The sequence below is a fragment of the Lynx canadensis genome, chromosome A2, assembly GCF_007474595.2.
Source record: "Lynx canadensis isolate LIC74 chromosome A2, mLynCan4.pri.v2, whole genome shotgun sequence".
NCBI classification, from domain to species: domain Eukaryota; kingdom Metazoa; phylum Chordata; class Mammalia; order Carnivora; family Felidae; genus Lynx; species Lynx canadensis.
The window spans coordinates 19725638-19744776 of record NC_044304.2 but is presented as its reverse complement, the minus strand read 5'-3'; the positions used below and the strand labels follow the sequence as shown (position 1 = coordinate 19744776).

The window sequence follows — 19139 nt, the reverse complement described above, 5'->3', positions numbered from 1 at the left end:
ATCTAATGTACAGCATGATGACTATAGCTGGTAGTACTGTGTATTATATACTTGAAATTTGCTGAGAGTAGATATTAAGCCTTCTCATCACACACACTGGAAAAAAAGTAACTATGTGATGGAAAGGATGTGTTAATTAACTTGATTGTGGTAAAATATTTCCCAACGTATACCTATATCAAACCATAGTGTTATACGCTTGAAATATACATAATTTTATTTGCCAATTATACCTCAATAAATTTGGAAAAATAGGCATATATTTTATAATGCAGCAATCTTACTCCCAGTGACATCCCAGAGAAAGTCTCAAACAGGTTCTTGAGGAAACTTTTATGGGATGTTTATCACAGAACTATCTGTAGCATCGTAAGTTGGGAGGCAAACTAGGAGCAACAGCAAGAAATAATAACTTAGATGTACACATAGCAACATTGTATTATTTGGGGAAATACAAATTTCAATAACTTATGCAAAATTAAAAACACACATATAAAAACTCTTTGGAGAATAATAACATATTTAAGAACAAATGTTAAATATATTAGGATAATTACCCACAGTAGTGGTGGTGGGAGAATAGGAGTAGAGATAAATAATGGAAAAACAAAAATAAATAAACAAGGGAAAGCTCTAAGTGGACTAATGACAGTAGTGTGCCATAAACCAGCAAGTGTGAATATCTCAACCCTCACTTGAGGTTCAAAAGAAAATATAATAAAACGATATGTTAAGTTATTGCTCTACAATGAGGAACAGTAAGAGAGACTGATGTTGGCACTGGCCTTAGTAACACATACATAAACAGTCAAAACATCAGATGATTGCATACCTGAAATGACTCTAACAATTGGAAATGAGTGTGTTATTTGGATATTCAAAGGATAGTCTCATGGTCTAATGCATGCATCTCTACAATGTAATGAAACCAGATCTTTCTCTGCTGTATAAATGCCTCTGTGCTTCTGTAGACTGAGCCTCATGAAATTTCCAGTGGTTCTGATTATTCTGAACAGTTAAGTTCTACTGCAGTGCCTGGCTTTTACCTTTCTCTGGCTCAAATCTTGAATTCCTCTTCATTTTATAGCTGACTTCTGAAAAAATCAGTTTTCTCCTGCCTGGATCCTAGAACCTTGCCAACCCACTACATATACACCCTAGCTTACCAGACAAAATATGCCCCCAGAATGGAAGAGGTAGGGCCAGCCTAACAGAACTCCCTTTTCCCTAAAAAGTATCTGGATGGGTAGTACTAACATTTGACTCTATGATACTTCTTTTTCCCCTGTGTTTCTATCATTTAAAAATCACTCTTCTGGCTGACAATTTTTCTTTAGATAAAATTAGTATTAGTTCCTAAAAAGTGTAGCAGGTTGTATTCTCTTTGTAAGGTAACTGCAACTACGCTATGAACAATTACATACTGCTTTTGTCATTAGCTCTCAGAGGGAAAACTTGTTTTCTTACTTCAAAGGTTCTTTGAAATGATAACCTCATTTTTACCTTCTTTTACTGCCTTTCAGGACAGATTCAGCATTGAAGCCTCTAAATTGCCTTTTACTGACATTCCCTAGAGTCACCAACTTGCGTGATGCAATGAATTCCTCCCCAGTTCAAGCCTTTTCTCTTAATCCTTACGGGACATTTTTTATGGGACCTTTGACTCTGATCAGCATTTATTAAGTTTATGGAAGATTTATGTCATAGTTCAAGGATCATGAGTAAAAATTTAGAGTTCCCCTTTAGCTGAAAGTTTAAAATACCTTGGGACCAAGAATTCAGCAAGATGAAATGATATTAAGTGTCATGAAGTTGTCATCTAAACAACAATGCTAGTAGGTAAAAACAATATAAGATAATAATAAGCTTTTAATTATTGTCAGTATTGATCCTTGTTTTAAGGACAGAACCAATCTATTTGCATCTTAGAAAAAAGAAATCATGTCATATTATTATTATTATCATCTATAAAAAGTAAGTTTAATTCATCAGCAGTATCACATTCAAATTCAAAGGAGAATAAACAAAAGCCTATTTTGGAATTACGCCCGGGTAAAGCTATTTCAAGGCTCAAATCCAAGGAAATGGCATATGCAAAGAAACAGTACTGGAAATGCTCTTAATTCTCTTTAAAAATCCTTTTCTTCCTGCATTAAGAGCTATTGTCAAACACTAGGAGAACATGACTAATACGCAAACGTGTTATCACCATTCTCTATAATTAACAATGAATCAACATACGCTCTTCTTAGCTCCCCTCCGATATTTGTTAAGAGAAATGAAAGTTCAAGAGATCTATGCTAAGCTACTCTTCTTTCCCATGTTAAAAAGAACACCCACTTCTTTTTACCATTCTTACGGTTAACTTCTCACTTACCTAGACCAATTCCCTTTCTGTATATTCAGTCTTAGAAATGACTGACTTAATATAGTTGGTACAATACTATTGCTTTTAACAAGATCATCAATGGTTAAAGAGAAGGAAGACTAATAAAAACGCAGTGTTCTTTCATATGATGAGATAATGCCTTAGTCCTTTTGGGCTGCTATAAGAAAACATGATAGACTGGCTGGCTTATATACAATAGAAATCTATTGCTTACTGCTAGAAATTCAAGGTCAGGGTGCCAGCTTGGTTAGGTTCTGGTGAAGGCCCTCTTCCGAATTGCTGACTGTGGACTTCTCACTGTGTCTTCACATGGTAGAAGGGTCTAGAGAGCTCACTGGGGTCTCTTTTACAGAAGCACTAATTCCATTCATAGGGCTCCACTCTCATTACCTAAGTATCCCCCACAGGCCCCACTTTCTAATACCATCACATCAAGCACTAGGTTTTCAACGTAAGAATTTGGGGAGGATATAAACATTCAGACCATAGCAGACAATGATTTAACTTAACCCCTGTATGACAGATTCATCTGACGCTGCTAAAATAAGTTGCTACAACTTGGGGAATCATTCCTTTTCTGTAAGTTGTCTTCAAGAAAGAAAACCAGATTTCTTTACCAACATGTTTCTAAGAGCTGGGACTTTTGTCACTTTTTGCTTACCACTACTTTGTAAGGTATAAAACAGTTCTTTTGGTAAATGATTAAGGGAATGAAACAAAAAGAGAAAACAAAACTTTATTAATGGTCTATATGTATGATGCTACTCTGTAAATCTTTTACAAGCTAGCATTCTAGGGATGTTTTTAAATTTTCTCATACATCATTTATTCCATGAAAAGACTAATACACAGGCTGCCTAATATATTTAAAATTTTTTACTTGAAAAAATTTTTTATTTGAGTATAGTTGACACACAACGTTACACTAGTTTCAGGCGTACAACATAGTGATTCAACTTCTCTATATGTTATGTTAGGCTCACCATAAGTGTAGCTACCATCTGTCACCATACAATGCTATTGCAATATCATTGCCTGTATTTCTTATGCTGTGTCTGTTATTCCTGTGACTTAATCATTCTATGACTGGAAGCCTCTATCTCCCACTCTCTTTACTCGTTTTGCCCATCCCCCTAACCCTCTTTCTTCTGGTAGCCATCAGTTTGTTCTCTGTATTAACAGGTCTGATTCAGCTTTTTGTTTGTTGATTCACTTGTTTTGCTTTCTAGATTCCACATAAGAGTTAAATCATGTGGTATTTGTCTTTTTCAGTTTGACTTCTTTCACGTAGCATAATACTCTCTAGGTCTATTCATATTATTGCAAATGGCAAGATCTCATCTGACCCCTGCCCTTCATTCCCTGGTAACCACCATTTTACTTTTTTTTTTTTACAGGTTTAACTCTTATATTCCACATATAAATGATATAGTATGGTATTTATATTTCTGTCTGACTTACCCTGCTTAGCATATTGTGCTCAAAGTGCATCCATGATGTCACAAATAAGAAGAAATCTTCCTTTCTTGTGACTGAATAATATTCCATTGTGTGTATGCCCCAAATTATTTTTTAACTATCTATCTGTTGTTGGACTTTGGGGCTGTATCTTGGCTACTTGTGAATAATGCTGCAATAAACATGGGAGTTCACACATGTCACTGAAATCCTGTTTTTATTTTCTTTGGGTATATACCCTAGAAGTGCAACTGCTGGGCAGTATGACAGATCTATGTTTAATTTTTTGAAAAAGCTTCATACTGTTTTTCATAGTGGTTGGACCAATTTATATTCCCACCAACAAGGAGTAAGAGTTCCCTTTTCACCACATCTTCACTAGCACCTGTTGTCTTTTGTCTTCTTGATAACATTTTAACAGTTATAAGGTAATAGCTCTTTGTGGTTTTGATTTGCATTTCCCTGATGATTAGTGATGTTGAGCATCTTTTCATGTATCCATTGGTCATTTTGATATCCTCTTTGGAGAAATGTCTATTTAGTTCTTCTGCCCATTTTTAAAATAGATTGTTTGTTTTACTGTTATTGAGTTCATTGAGTTCTTCATATATATTGGATAGTAACCCCTTAACTGATACATGGTTTGTAAATATTTTCTCCCATTCTGTTGGTTGTCTTTTCCTTTTATCAATTGTTTCTTCCACTGCAAAGAAGCTTTTGAGTTTGATGTAGTCCGATTTGTTGATTTATTGTTTGTGCTTTTCGGGTCATGCCCAAAAAATTACTGCCAAGACCAAAATCAATGAACTTCATCCTTAAAATTTCTTCCAGAAGTTTAATGGTGTCAGGTTTTATGGTTAAATATTTGATCCATTTCAAGTTAATTTTTGTAAGTAGTGCAATACAGGGGTCCAATTTCATTATTTTTTTACGTTTGTTTCTAGTTTTCAGTACCATTTGTTGAAAAGAATATCCTTCCCCATTAAGTGTTCTTGGCTCTGTTGTTAAGTATTATTAACTGTATATGCCAAGACTTAATTCTGGGCTCTCTATTCTGTTCCATTAACTATTTTTGTTCCAGTATCATACTATTTTTGTTACTATGGCTTTGTAGTGTAGTTTTAAGTCTAAAAGCATGATACCTCTGGTTTGGTCTTTTAAATGTATTTTTATTTATTTCGTTTAAAAATTTTTTTTGAGAGAGCACTAGCAGGGTAGGGGCAGAGAGAGGGAGACAGAGGATCTGAAGCAGACTCTGTGCTGATAGCAGTGAGCCTGATACGGGGCCTATACTCATAAACCACAAGATCATGACTTGAGCTGAAATCAGATACGTGACCAACTGAGCCAATTTGCTTATTCTTAAAATGCTTATTCCTCAGTGTTAAAAAAACTAACAGGGCACCTGGGTGGCTCAGTCAGTTAAGCATCTAGCTCTTGATTTCAGCTTGGGTCATGATCTTGTGATTCCTGAGTTCAAAATAAATAAATAAACTTAAAAAAAAAAAGACTAACAGAAAGCAAGCTAAAAGTACAAGTTTAGCAGAGTTTTATAGACAAAAACTGGATTGAGGACTTGACAAGAAGGAGAGAACATACCAAGCAATCTAGTCTCTCAACTGGAACCACTAGAGGAAATGTCCTAAAAAATGCATGTGAATCAGAGGTAGACCACACCTTACCAAGACTATATATAATACAGCGTCATCAGATAATCTGACCCTACTGGAACTTCCTGGTAGGGATAAGATAAATCTTCTCTTGGAGAAGAGGAGAAAGCCTCTATATTTTTTTATATACAGTATCTAGCATTCAATAAAAAGTTATCAGACTTACTAAGAAACATGACCAAAGGAAAAACAATCAAAAGAAAGAGATCCATGCCTGATATTGGAATTGAGACATAGCCTTATGCTAACTATAATTGATATATTCAATAAAACAGGTGAGAAGATACAGAATTTCACCACACAACTGGAATCCATAAAAATCAAGTAGAAAATTCTTTTTTTTTTTTTTTTAAATTTTTTTTTCAACGTTTTTTATTTATTTTTGGGACAGAGAGAGACAGAGTATGAACGGGGGAGGGGCAGAGAGAGAGGGAGACACAGAATCGGAAACAGGCTCCAGGCTCTGAGCCATCAGCCCAGAGCCCGACGGGGGCTCGAACTCACGGACCGCGAGATCGTGACCTGGCTGATGTCGGACGCTTAACCGACTGCGCCACCCAGGCGCCCCACAAGTAGAAAATTCTAAAACTGAAAACTGTAATAGGTGAAGTTCTTAAGAACTCAAAAAGTAAAGCAAAAGAAATCATTAGTTAGTTTAGAAGATATATCAGTAGAAAATATCTGAGCTTAGCATGGAGAGAATGAAAAATAAACGTAAGAGACACAATACAGATGCAGTGTGTCTTTCATACACATAAAATACATATTGCTACCATGTATGTTAGTAGCACACACATAACTAGATGGTGCATATATCTAGAGCACATGTTACTGGGGTCCAAGAGGGCAAGAACAAATATGGAACAGAGGCAATATTTGAACTTAGAATTTTTCAAAGCCAGTGAAAACCATCAAGCCATAGATTCAACTAGGTGCTAAGAACTCCAATCTGTATGAATACATTACTTAAGTACATTACTAAAATTAACATGAAGAGAAAATGTTTTGTATTGTTATCTTCCATGAATAACATGATTTATTATATATGCACGGAACTTCCAGAAGAATCTATAAGTAAACCATTACAAGTAATAACTTGAATGAGGTCACTAAATACAAAGTGAATCTACCATAAACACAGGGAATTTAACAAACAACTGGAAAATAAATAGCTAAATTTTTTCAACTTATAATAGCAACAATAAACACATATTTCTAAGAATAAAGCTAATGAAATACAATCAAGACCACTAAAGTGAAAAGTACAAAACACTGCTGAGAAAAATTAAAGATTTATATAAATGAAGGAGGTACAGACCATGTTCACGGATTGGAAAACCTAATATTGTTAAAATGTCAATTCTTCCAGAAATGATCTATAGGTTCAAATACAATCCCAATCAAAATTCCAGAAGGGATTTAATGAGGGGGAAAAGAGTAAATTTCAATTTTTTTAATTTAAGAAATGTTCATGTTATTATTTTTTAAAATGTTTATTTATTTTGAGGCGGGGGGAGGGCAGCAAGAGGGAGAGAGAGAAAACCTCAAGCAGGCTCAGTGTTGTCAGCACAGACCCTGACACAGGGCTCAATCCCATGAACTGTGAGATCATGACCTGAGCTGAAATCAAGGGCTGGACACTCAACTGACTGAGCCACCCAGGTGCCCCAAGAAATGCACGTTTTAAAACTTAGGTACAAATATCAAGGGCCAACAACAGCCAAGAAAATCTTTCAAATTTTCCTTATATCTTAAAGACTCTGGAGAATTTATACTAGCAGATATTGAGACTTGTAAGTCCACATTAATTATGACATGTTGTACTGGCACAAGAATAAAAAAATAAACCAATAGGATAAAATAGAATCTGTAAACAGACTCAAACATATATGCTCATTAGACTTGGGACAAAGGTAACACTGCAGTATAGTGAGAAAAAAAATATTTTCTTTTTGATATGCAGTGCTAGGTTAACTGGCCAACTGACCCCATATGTCCGTGACCAAAATTCAATTGGAGATGTATCTTACATTTAAATGTGAGAACTAACCAATAAAGCTTCTAGATTATAACATAGACATAAATTTCTGTTAGACAACAATTTCTTAAACAGGACACAAAAAGTGCTAAGTATAAAGGAAAAAACTGATAAATAAGACTATGCTGAAGTGAAGAATTTCAGCTCACTAAAAGATACCACTGAGAGATTAAACATACAGGTGGCAGTGTAGTAGGGTAAAATATTTCTAACAATGTGTATGACAAAGGATTCCTATGCAGGATAAATAAAAATGTCTACAAACCAATAAAAACATTTTTAATTTAGCTGAAATTTTTTTAAGTAGGCTTCATGTCTAGCATGGAAACAGGGGACTTGAACTCATGACTCTGATATCAAGACTAAGCTGAGGGAAGCCTGGGTGGCTCAGTCAGTTGAGCATCTGACTCTTGATTTTGGCTCAGGTCATGAGTCCCACGTCAAGTTCCGCATTGTGTGTGGAGCCTGCTTAAGACTCACTCACTTTCCCTCTCCCTCTCTCTCTCTCCACCCCCCCGACCCTCTCACCGCACTCTTGCACTCGCTCTCTCTCAAACAATAATAATTTTAAAAGACCTGAGCTGAGATTAAGAGTTGGATGCTTGGGGCGCCTGGGTGGCGCAGTCGGTTAAGCGTCCGACTTCAGCCAGGTCACGATCTCGCGGTCCGTGAGTTCGAGCCCCGCGTCAGGCTCTGGGCTGATGGCTCAGAGCCTGGAGCCTGTTTCTGATTCTGTGTCTCCCTCTCTCTCTGCCCCTCCCCCGTTCATGCTCTGTCTCTCTCTGTCCCAAAAATAAATAAACGTTGAAAAAAAATTAAAAAAAAAAAAAAGAGTTGGATGCTTAATAGGCTGAGCCATCCAGGTCCCAGGGGAAAAAAAAAACAAAAAAACAAAAACAAAAACAAAACCAAACCAGTAACTTTACAAAGCTGATACCCAAATGGTCAAGTTAGTTATCTTATGAAGAGATGTTGAGCTTCAGTAGGAAAAAAACAAATTAAAATCAAATGAAATACCGATACATGCTCAACAGAATTGCTAAAATTAAAGAGACTGACAAAGCTAAGAATTCTGATGGAAAAAAAAGGATACAGAATGGTTATAAATTGTTGCTAGGAAAGTAAATTGCTATAATTATTTAGAAAGCTGTTTGGAAGTATCTATTAAAGTTGGACATTTGTCTAATTAGGTAATAGGTAATAAGCCAGCAATTCCATTCCATCTAGCAATAATTACATTGCAATGTACGTATATTTTGCAAAAGCCTTTAATACTTTCATGGAAATGTACTATATAATCCTGAAAAACAGGTGTTAATTGACCTATGAACTCACAGTCCACCCAACTTAATTCCAAATCATCATTATCCAGGCTTTCTTATAGGCTCTATTCTATTTATATTTCTTTGACACTCTTGGATAACAGAGGTAACTGGGAGATTAAAGTACTGTCATTTCTTGGGATATTTAAGATATTCATGAGAAGGGACTACTGTCTCTCTTATTTATACCTCCATCTTCAAAATTTTTCTGAATTCATAGATCATCAAATCTCTCAAAGGAATAAAGTTACAAAATAATTTCTTTTTAGATGACACGACTGATAAATACATGATGCAGGTTAGAGTCTCTTATCACTCTTCCCAAGGAGACAACTTGAAGTTCACTTCTGAGCAGCAGCAGTTTGGTGGAAAAGTCAGAAAGTGGTTGGTGTGACTGTTAAGGAAACAAATGCCCTAAAAGAGTCAATCGATTGCTGAATTACATATGTCTCATGTCCTCTGCTCAGTAAGAGGACAGTGTCAGGTGACAGAGAACACAGTGCAGAAGACCAGGCTGAAAAAACTAACAATTTCCTTTGTAACACAGCTTAAAGTCTGGAATTTTGATGCTTCCGGCTTTGGTTTTCTTTTTCAACATTCCTTTGGCTATTCGGGGTCATTTGTGGTTTCAAACAAATTTTAAAATTGTTTGTTCTAGCTCTGTGAAGAATGCTGGTGTTATTTTTGTAGGGATTGCATTGAATGTGTAGATTGTTTTGGGTAGTATCAATATTTTAACAATATTTATTCTTCCAATCCACGAGCATGGAATTTTTCCCATTTCTTTGAGTCTTCTTCAATTTCTTTCATAAGCTTTTCAATAGTTTTCAGCATACAGATCTTTTATCTCTTTGGTTAGTTTATTCCTAGATATCTTATGGGCTTTGGTGCCATTGTAAATGGGATCCATTCCTTGACTTCACTTTCTGCTGCTTCATTATTTGTATACAGAAATGCAACCGATTTTTGTATGTTGATTTTATACCCTGCAACTTTGCTGAATTCACGTATCAGTTCCAGCAGTTTTTTCTGGTGGAGTCCTTCAGACTTTCCAGGTAGAGTATCATGTCATCGGGAAAGAGTGAAAGTTTGACTTCTTCTTTGCCAATTTGCATGTCTTTTCTTTCTTTTTGTCGTCTGATTGCTGAGGCGAGGACTTCTAGTACTATGTTGAACAACAGTGGTGACAATGGACATCCCTGTCGTGTTTCCGACCTTAGAGGGAAAGCTCTCAGTTTTTCCCTACTGAGGATGATATTAGCTGTGGGTCTTTCATATATGGCCTTTATGATGTTGAGATATGTTCCTTCTATCCCTGTTTTCTTAGAGTTTTTATCAAGAAAGGATGCTGTATTTTGTCAAATGCTTTTTCTGCATCAATTGAGAGGATCATGTGGTTCTTATACTTGCCTTTAAAATTTCTTTTCTTTAATTTTTTTGATGTTTATTTATTTTTGAGACAGAGACAGAGTGTAAGCAGGGGAGGGGCAGAGAGACAGGGAGACACAGAATCCGAAACAGGCTCCAAGCTCTGAGCTGTCAGCACAGAGCCTGACACAGGGCTTGAACCCACAAACTGTGAGATCATGACCTGAGATGAAGTAGGACGCCCAACCGACTGAGCCACCGAGGCACCCCCTTTAAAATTTCTTTTTAATGTTTATTCATTTTTGAGAGAGAGAGAGAGAGAGAGAGAGAGAGAGAGCAAGTAAGGTAGGGGCAGAGAAGAGAGAGAGGGAGACACAGAATCTGAAGCAGGCTCCAGGTTCTGAGCTGTCAGCACAGAGCCCGATGCGGGGCTTAAACTCACAAACCATGAGATCATGACTTGAGCCAAAATCAGACACTTAACTGACTGAGCCACCCACGTGCCCCTCTTTTCCTTTCCTTTTAATGTGACATATCACATTAATTGATTTGTGAATATTGAATCAGCCCTGTGCCCAGGAATAAATCCCACCTGATCATGGTGAATAGTTCTTTTAATGTACTGTTGGATTTGATTTGCTAGGATCTTGTTGAGAATTTTTGCATCCACGTTCATCAGGGATATTGGCCTGTAATCATCAAGACAGTATGGTACTGACACAAAAAGAGACACACAGAAAATGAACAGGACAGAGAACCCAGAAATGGATGAACAAATATATGGCCAACTAATCTTTGACAAAGCAGGAATGAACATCCAATGTAAGAAAGTCTCTTCAGCAAGTGGTGTTGGGAAAACTGGACATTGACATGCAGAAGAATGAAACTGGACCACTGTCTTACACCATACACAAAGTAAATTCAAAATGGATGGAAAACCTAAACATGAGACAGGAAACCATGTGAATCCTACAAGATAACATAGGTAGCAACCTCTTTAACCTTGGCCACAGCAACTTCTTACTTAACATGTTTTCAGAGACAAGGGAAAAAGAAGCAAAAATGAATTACTGGGACCTCATCAAAATAAAGAGGTTCTGCACAGCAAAGGAAACAATCAACAAAACTAAAAGGCAACTGATAGAATGGGAGAAGGTATTTGCAAATGACATATAGGATAAAGGGTTAGTATCCAAAATCTATAAAGAACTTAGCAAACTCAATACCCAAAACCAAATAATCCAGTGAAGAAATGGGCAGAAGACACGAATAGACACTTTTCCAAAGAAGACATCCAGATGGCTAACAGACACATGAAAAGATGCTCAACATCACTCATCAACAGGGAAATACAAGTCAAAACCACAATGAGATCCCACCTTACACCTGTCAGAATGGCTACAAATAACAATTCGGGAAACAACAGGTGTTGGTGAGGATGTGGAAAGAGGAGAACCCTTTTGCACTGTTGGTGGGAATGCAAATTGGTACAGCCACTCTGGAAAACAATATGGAGGTTCCTCAAAAAATTAAAAATAGAACTACCCTATAATCCAACAATTGCACTACTAGGTATTTGTCCAAAGGATACAAAAATGATGATTTGAAGGGGCATATGCACCCCAATGTTTATAGCAGTGCTATCAACAATAGCCAAATTATGGAAAAAGCCCAAATGTCCATCAAGTGATGAATGGATAAAGACGATGTGGTATATATATACAACGGAATACTACTTGGCAATCAGGAAGAATGAAGTCCTGCAACAATGTGAATGTAACTAGAGTATATTATGCTAAGCAAAATAAGGCACAGAAAGATAAATATCATACGATTCCACTCATATGTGAAATTTAGGAAACACAACAGGTGAACACAGGTAAAAAGAAGGAAAAATAATATAAAAACAGAGAAGAAGGCAAACCATAAGAGACTCTTAAAGACAGAAAACAAACTGAGGGTTGCTGGAGGGGAGGTAAGTAGGGGGATTGGCTAAATGGGTGATGGGCACTAAGGAGGGCACTTGTTGGGAAGAGCACTGGGTGTTATATGTAAGTGATGAATCACTGGGTTCTACTCCTGAAACCAATCCTAGAGTGTATGTTAACTAAGATGAATTTAAATAAATAATATTTTTAAAAAAACTAACAATTCTCTCTACTGTGTGTCTAATCCTAGAATTTATCCACATACGGCTTAGATGAAAGTAATGTATGACTGAAAAGAGTAAATGCAAATTTTTAAATTTGGAGAATGTAAGTCTGGAAATGGGCCCAGCCTTTAAAAGCACACAAACACTGTAAGTCCAGAGAAATAACTATGGTACAAAGTGGTATATAAGAATCATGAGCTTTATGGGGAGAAAGTAAAATATTTCCTTGCAGAAAAAAAGATTTCAAGAGGGACTATAAAAGCTGGAGATAAAGGAGAGATGCCTTTCCTAAAAAGAATCTATAGTTTAAGTACTTGCATGGACTGAAAATGACACAAAGATTTTGGCATTCCCAAGAACAAATGCTGAAATACAGAAAGAAATTAGCAATTAAATAATAGGGAACATGAAGTAAGGAAAAAAGGAAAACATATATATTCCTATTACATTTCAGACATTGCTAAGTTCTTGCAAAACACATCTCTTGTAATCTTCACCACAAACCTGGAAAGCAGATATTGTACTCTCCTCCACTTGACAGATGAAGAATTCAAAGTCTGGAAAGGTTAAATGACTCACCCAAGGTCACTGCTTAGATGCAGCAGGGGGAAGACCCAGAGCTCAAGTGAGTTCCCTAGTGCACAGAATTATTACAGCAGCACTGTGAGGCAATACTATCATCTTCAAGTAGTGGTAAGGAAACTGTTCAGCAGATAGCTCATGTGACTTTATCAATTACTCTTTCATGATATCATTATGCCCATCCATTAAGTCAAACATTTACCAAGCCCCTACAATGTGCCAAACCCCATGGTAAACACTGTAGATAGAGATGAAAAACAAAACAAAACAAAACAGTCCTTGACTTTAAGAAGCTCAAAGTCCAGAAGGGTTGGTGAAAAGGTCAGACAAATGAACAAGAAGTTAGGATATACTCAAATTAACTGATACTACAGAGAGGCAGCCTTAGGAGCTGGGCACTGAACCCTGGGAAAGCTTCTCAAAAGTGGGTATGCTGGAGCAGGGATTAACTGAATGAAGAAGATACTAGAGGTGTGGAAGAACTAGAACCTTCTAGGAACATTAGCAGGGAAAATAGGAAGAGATTAAGCTAGAGAGGGAAGTAGAGCTAAATCACAAAAAGCTTTGTATACCGTGTTAAAGAGCCTGGGTTGTATTCTGGTTGCATTCTGTATCATGTATTACTGTACATGACAGTAAGTCAATGGAGGCATTTAATCAGAAATAATATGATGGATGGATGGATGGATGGATGGATGGAAAGAAAGAAAGAAGGGAAGAAAGGGAGGAAGGGAGAAAGGGAGGGAGAATATGGTCATACTTACAATTTAGGAAGTGATTCTGGAAGTAGTGTGAATAATATTGGATACACTGCTGATGAAGGTGCAGAATGCAAGAGAGAATGAGTCTGAACAGTAAAACCAGGTAGGAAGTCCAGGTAAGAAGTGATGAAGGTCTGTGGAGGTATAGCTGGTGAGGTGATAGATTTAGGAAGTATTTAGGAAACAGAATTGATAAAACTTGGATCATTCAAAGGGGTGAAGAAAAAGGAGGAGCCTATGATGACTCCCAGGTTTCTTCATGAGTTGTTTAAGGGGACTGTACTGGGAAATACTGGAAAAGCATTTTTAAATATGTTGAGTTGAAATATCTATGGGATTTAGTAGAGAAGTTCAGTGAATAGTTGGCTATAGGAGTCAAATTCATGGCAGAAGTCTACGATGGAGCTAAAGAGATTTACAGTTTGTGGATGCAATGGGTATGTATGAGAACACCCAAAGGGATTATACAGATGGACAAGAAAACATGGCTAAAGACATTTAAGGGAGGAAGGCAGAAAAAGAGTTAATCCATGAAGTAAGACTTTCACATGATTATGTTTTACATATCCAGATACAGAATATTCAGTACTCTTAATTCTTCATATTTTTACACTTCAGTCAGCAAAATGCATATACAATGAGTAGATGACATACTGAAGAATGTGAGACATAGATAAGGCTATCAAATCAGCTACACTTTCTGCAGGATCCCCAATCAGAACTATTTTTGCAACAAAATGCTCTTACAATTCCAATATTTCTTCTCCTAGATTGTCCTCTAAAGACAGTGTAAAAATCCCGTCAGAACATGGGCTTCCTTTTTTTCCTTTTGAAAATACTGAAAGTAAGAAACTGAAATGTAGAACAAGACTGCAGGTCCTGGACTGGGTTCCACAGAGACAGTTGGTTTGTCTTTTTGATGATGGCAGCGGAAGTGCAAGGAGCCATCTTTTTGAGTGCTCTGGGCCTGTCATCACAGAAGCCTCTCAAAAAGAGCACCCTGCAGGCCCCCTTCCTCAATACTGACCGGAGAGGACAGCTTTGCCTTCTGTTAGACTCAGTGTACTCTACAACTGTAGCTGACCCTTGGACAACAACATGGACTTGAACTGCATGGGTCCATTTATACACAGATTTTTCCCCCAATAAATACAGTACAGTAAATGTATTTTCTCTTATGATTTTCTTAGTAATATTTTTTCTGTGGTTTACTTTATTGTTAGAAAACAGTACATAATACATATAACATACAAAATATGTGTTAATCAACTGTTTATGTTACTGGTAAGGCTTCCAGTCAACAACAATAATAAAGGAATACTACTTTATTAATAGTAAAGTTTTTAGAGAGTCAAAAGTTCATATACACGGATTTTCCACTGTGCAAGGGGTCAACACCCCCAGCCCCTACATTGCTCAAGGGTCAAGTGTACTTCCTGGATGTCCATTCTTCAGCAAGTATTGACAAGGCAATTATGACCCAGTCTACTATTTATCAGTCAGAAATACCTCTGAGATTCAGTTAGCAACAGTGTCTCTAAGCAATGGCGGTTGAAAAGATAGAATGCAACTATTACAATTTCAATATATTCCTTATGTTACTGGTGGAAGAGATGAGAAAAAAAATTAAGTAACAAAAAAAGGCATAAATAATGAAGAATTCTATTAATAGAGATCTTAAAATCTCAAAATCATATTCATATCGAGTGCCTCTACATAGTATCATCATGTAATTCTGTTATTGACAATAAATAAACTACATAAATACCTTACAAAAAATTCTTAGTGATATTTCAAGTGGATAGCCAAAAATATCAGCTATTTTATTGGGCTGAATATGAAAGTGCCATTTTATTATATCCAAATTGATCAAATACCAGCAATTTTATATGATTTACTTAACATATTCAAAATAGATGCTTCTCTCAGAAATTCTGACAATAGAGACACCTGGGTGGCTCAGTTGGTTAAGGATCTGACTTCAGCTCAGGTCATGATCTCCAGATCTGTGGGTTTGAGCCTCACATCAGGCTCTGTGTTGACAGCTCAGAGCCTGGAGCCTGCATCAGATTCTATGTCTCCCTCTTTCTCTGCCTCTCCTCCACTCATGCTCTCTCTCTCTCTCTCTCTCTCTCTCTTAAAAATAATAAACATTTAAAAAGTTATATATAAAAAAAGAAATTCTGACAACGAAGGCATTCATTAACTCATAAAATATTTACTGAGGACTCATAATGTGCCATGTTTTAGATACTGGGGTTATAGCAATGCACAAAACATAATTCTTTAAAAAAATTCCTCTCACGAAGCTTCCATTAGAGTAGAAAGAGAAGAAAAAATATTACATAAGTAGAATATATATTATCTTAGAGGTGATAAATGCTACAGAGAAAAAGAATGATTAAGAAATAAAGAGCGTGACAGATACCACCTCACACCAGTCAGAGTGGCCAAAATGAACAAATCAGGAGACTATAGATGCTGGAGAGGATGTGGAGAAATGGGAACCCTCTTGCACTGTTGGTGAGAATGCAAACTGGTGCAGTTGCTCTGGAAAACAGTGTGGAGGTTTCTCAAAAAATTAAAAATACATCTACCCTATGACCCAGCAATAGCACTGCTAGGAATTTACCCAAGGGATACAGGAGTGCTGACGCATTGGGGCACTTGGACCCCAACGTTTATAGCAGCACTTTCAACAATAGCCAAATTATAGAAAGAGCCTAAATGTCCATCAACTGATGAATGGATAAAGAAATTGTGGTTTATATATACAATGGAATACTACATGGCAGTGAGAAAGAATGAAATATGGCCTTTTGTAGCAACGTGGATAGAACTGGAGAGTGTTATGCTGAGGGATATAAGTCATACAGACAAAGACAGACACCGTATGTTTTCACTCTTATGTGGATCCTGAGAAACTTAACTGAAGACCATGGGGGAGGAGAAGGAAAAAAAAAGGTTAGAGAGGGAGGGAGCCAAAACATAAGAGACTCTTAAAAACTGAGAACAAACTGAGGGTTGATGGGGGATGGGAGGAAGGGGAGGGTGGGTGAGGGGTACTGAGGAGGGCACCTGTTGGGATGAGCACTGGGTGTTGTATGGAAACCAATTTGACAATAAATTTTGTATTAAAAAAAAGAAAGAAAGAAGGAGTGTGAGATAAACATTTACAATTTTAAATATGGTGACCAGGACACTGTGGCTGAGACTGTAACCTCAGCAGAAACATGAAAGATGAAACACAGTGACCTATAAAGAAGGTCATCACTCTTAAATGAAATAATGAAGGACTTTTAAATGAAGTAACAAAGGACTTTTAAAATAAGATTAAGTCCATCTCAGTAAGGTACTATTATCAAATAAAATATGGAATGTTAAAAATACATAATGGATTCTGAAATACAGAGAACAAACTGAGGGTTATTGGGAGTAGGGAAAATGGGTGATGGGCATTAAGGAGGGCACTTGTTGGGATGAACACTGGGTGTTATATTTAAGTGATGAATCACTAGATTCTACTCCTGAAGCCAAGACCACACTGTATGTTATCTAAATTGAGATAGATAGATAGATAGATAGATAAATAAATAAAACATTTGTAAGTGTAATGTGTGCGTGTATGAATAATATATATAGATTCAAAACAGAAAGACTGTAGAAAATATATTCCACTTAAGTAAGCAGTATCTTTATTTTTATTTTCTTATTTAAATTCAAGTTAGTTAACATACAGTATAGTCTAGGCTTCAGGAGTAGAACCCAGTGATTCATCTCTTACATATGACATGAAACACAGTGTTCTTCCCCAAAAAATTCCCTCCTTAATGCCCACCACCCATTTAACCTATCCCTCCATGCCACCCCCCAGAAACCCTCAGTTTATTCTCTGTATTTAAGGCTCTCTTATGGTTTTGCAATTGCAACAAAAACCGTAAGATACCCAGGAATAAACCTAACCAAAGAGGTAAAAGATCTATATGCTGAAAACTTTAGAAAGCTTATGAAAGAAACAGAAGAAGACTCAAAGAAATGGAAAAGCTTCTCTGCTCATGGAGGAAAGAACAAGTATTGTTAAAATGTCTATAATACCCAAAGCAATCTAAACATTCAATGCAATCCCAATCAAAATAACACCAGAATTCTTCACAGAGCTAGAACAAACAATCCTAAAATTTGTATGGAACCACAAAAGACCGCAAATAGCCAAAAGAATGTTGAAAAAGAAAAGGAAAGCTGGAGGCATCATAATTCTGGACTTTAAGCTATATTACAAAACTGTAGTCATCAAGACAGTATGGTAGTGGCATAAACACAGACACATAGATCAATGTACTAGAATAGATAACCCAGAAGTGGACCCACAAATGTATGGCCAGCTAATCTTTGACAAAGCAGGAAAGAACATCCAATGGGAAAAAGACAGTCTCTTTAGCAAATGGTGCTGGGAGAACTGGACAGTGACATGAAGAAGAAGAATGAAACTGGGCCACTTTCTTATACCATACACAAAAATGAATTCAAAATGGATGGAAGACCTAATGTGAGATAGGAACCATCCAAATCCTACTGAAGAATACAGGCAGCAACTTCTTTGACCTAGGCCGCAGCAACTTCTTACTTAACATGTTTCCAGAGGCAAGGGAAAGAGAAGCAAATACTGGGACCTCATCAAGATAAAAAGCTTCTGCACAGCAAAGAAACAATCAACAAAATAAAAGGCAACCGATGGAATGGGAGAAGGTATTTGTAAAAGACCTATATCAGATAAGGGTTAGTGTCCAAAATCTATGAAGAACTTAGCAAACTCAACACCCAAAAAACAAATAATCCAGTGAAGAAATGGGCAGAAGACATGAATAGACACTTTTCCAAAGAAGACATCCAGATGCTAAAAGACACATGCAAAGATGCTCAACATCACTCATAATCAGGGAAATACAAATCAAAACCACAATGAGATACCTCACACCTGTCAGAATGGCTAAAATTAACAACTCGGGAAAAAACAGATATTGTCAAGGATGTGGAGAAAAAGGAACTCTTTTGCATTGTTGGTGGGAATGCAAATTGGTACAGCCACTCTGGAAAACAGTATGGAGGTTCCTCAAAAAATTAAAAATAGAACGACCCTACAATCCAGCAATGGCACTACTAGGTATTCATCCAAAGGATAGAAAAAAATGTTGATCTGAAGGGCAAATGCACCCCAATGTTTATGGCAGTACTATCAGCAATAACCAAGTTATGGCAACAGCCAAAATGTCCATCAACTGACAAACGGATAAAGAAGATGTGGTTTATATACACATGCAATACTACTTGGCAATGAGAAAGAATGAAATCTGACCATTTATAGCAACATGGATGGAACTGAGGAGTGTTATGCTAAGTGA

The 19139-nt window shown here is 36.7% G+C and overlaps 1 protein-coding gene across 6 annotated transcripts in view; it reads right to left on the bottom strand.

Annotated features, from left to right (window-relative positions):
* The window catches only part of DOCK3 (dedicator of cytokinesis 3), a 597238-nt gene that overhangs the window by 272070 nt on the left and 306029 nt on the right, over positions 1 to 19139 (bottom strand). The gene's annotated exons all lie outside the window — the stretch shown is intronic.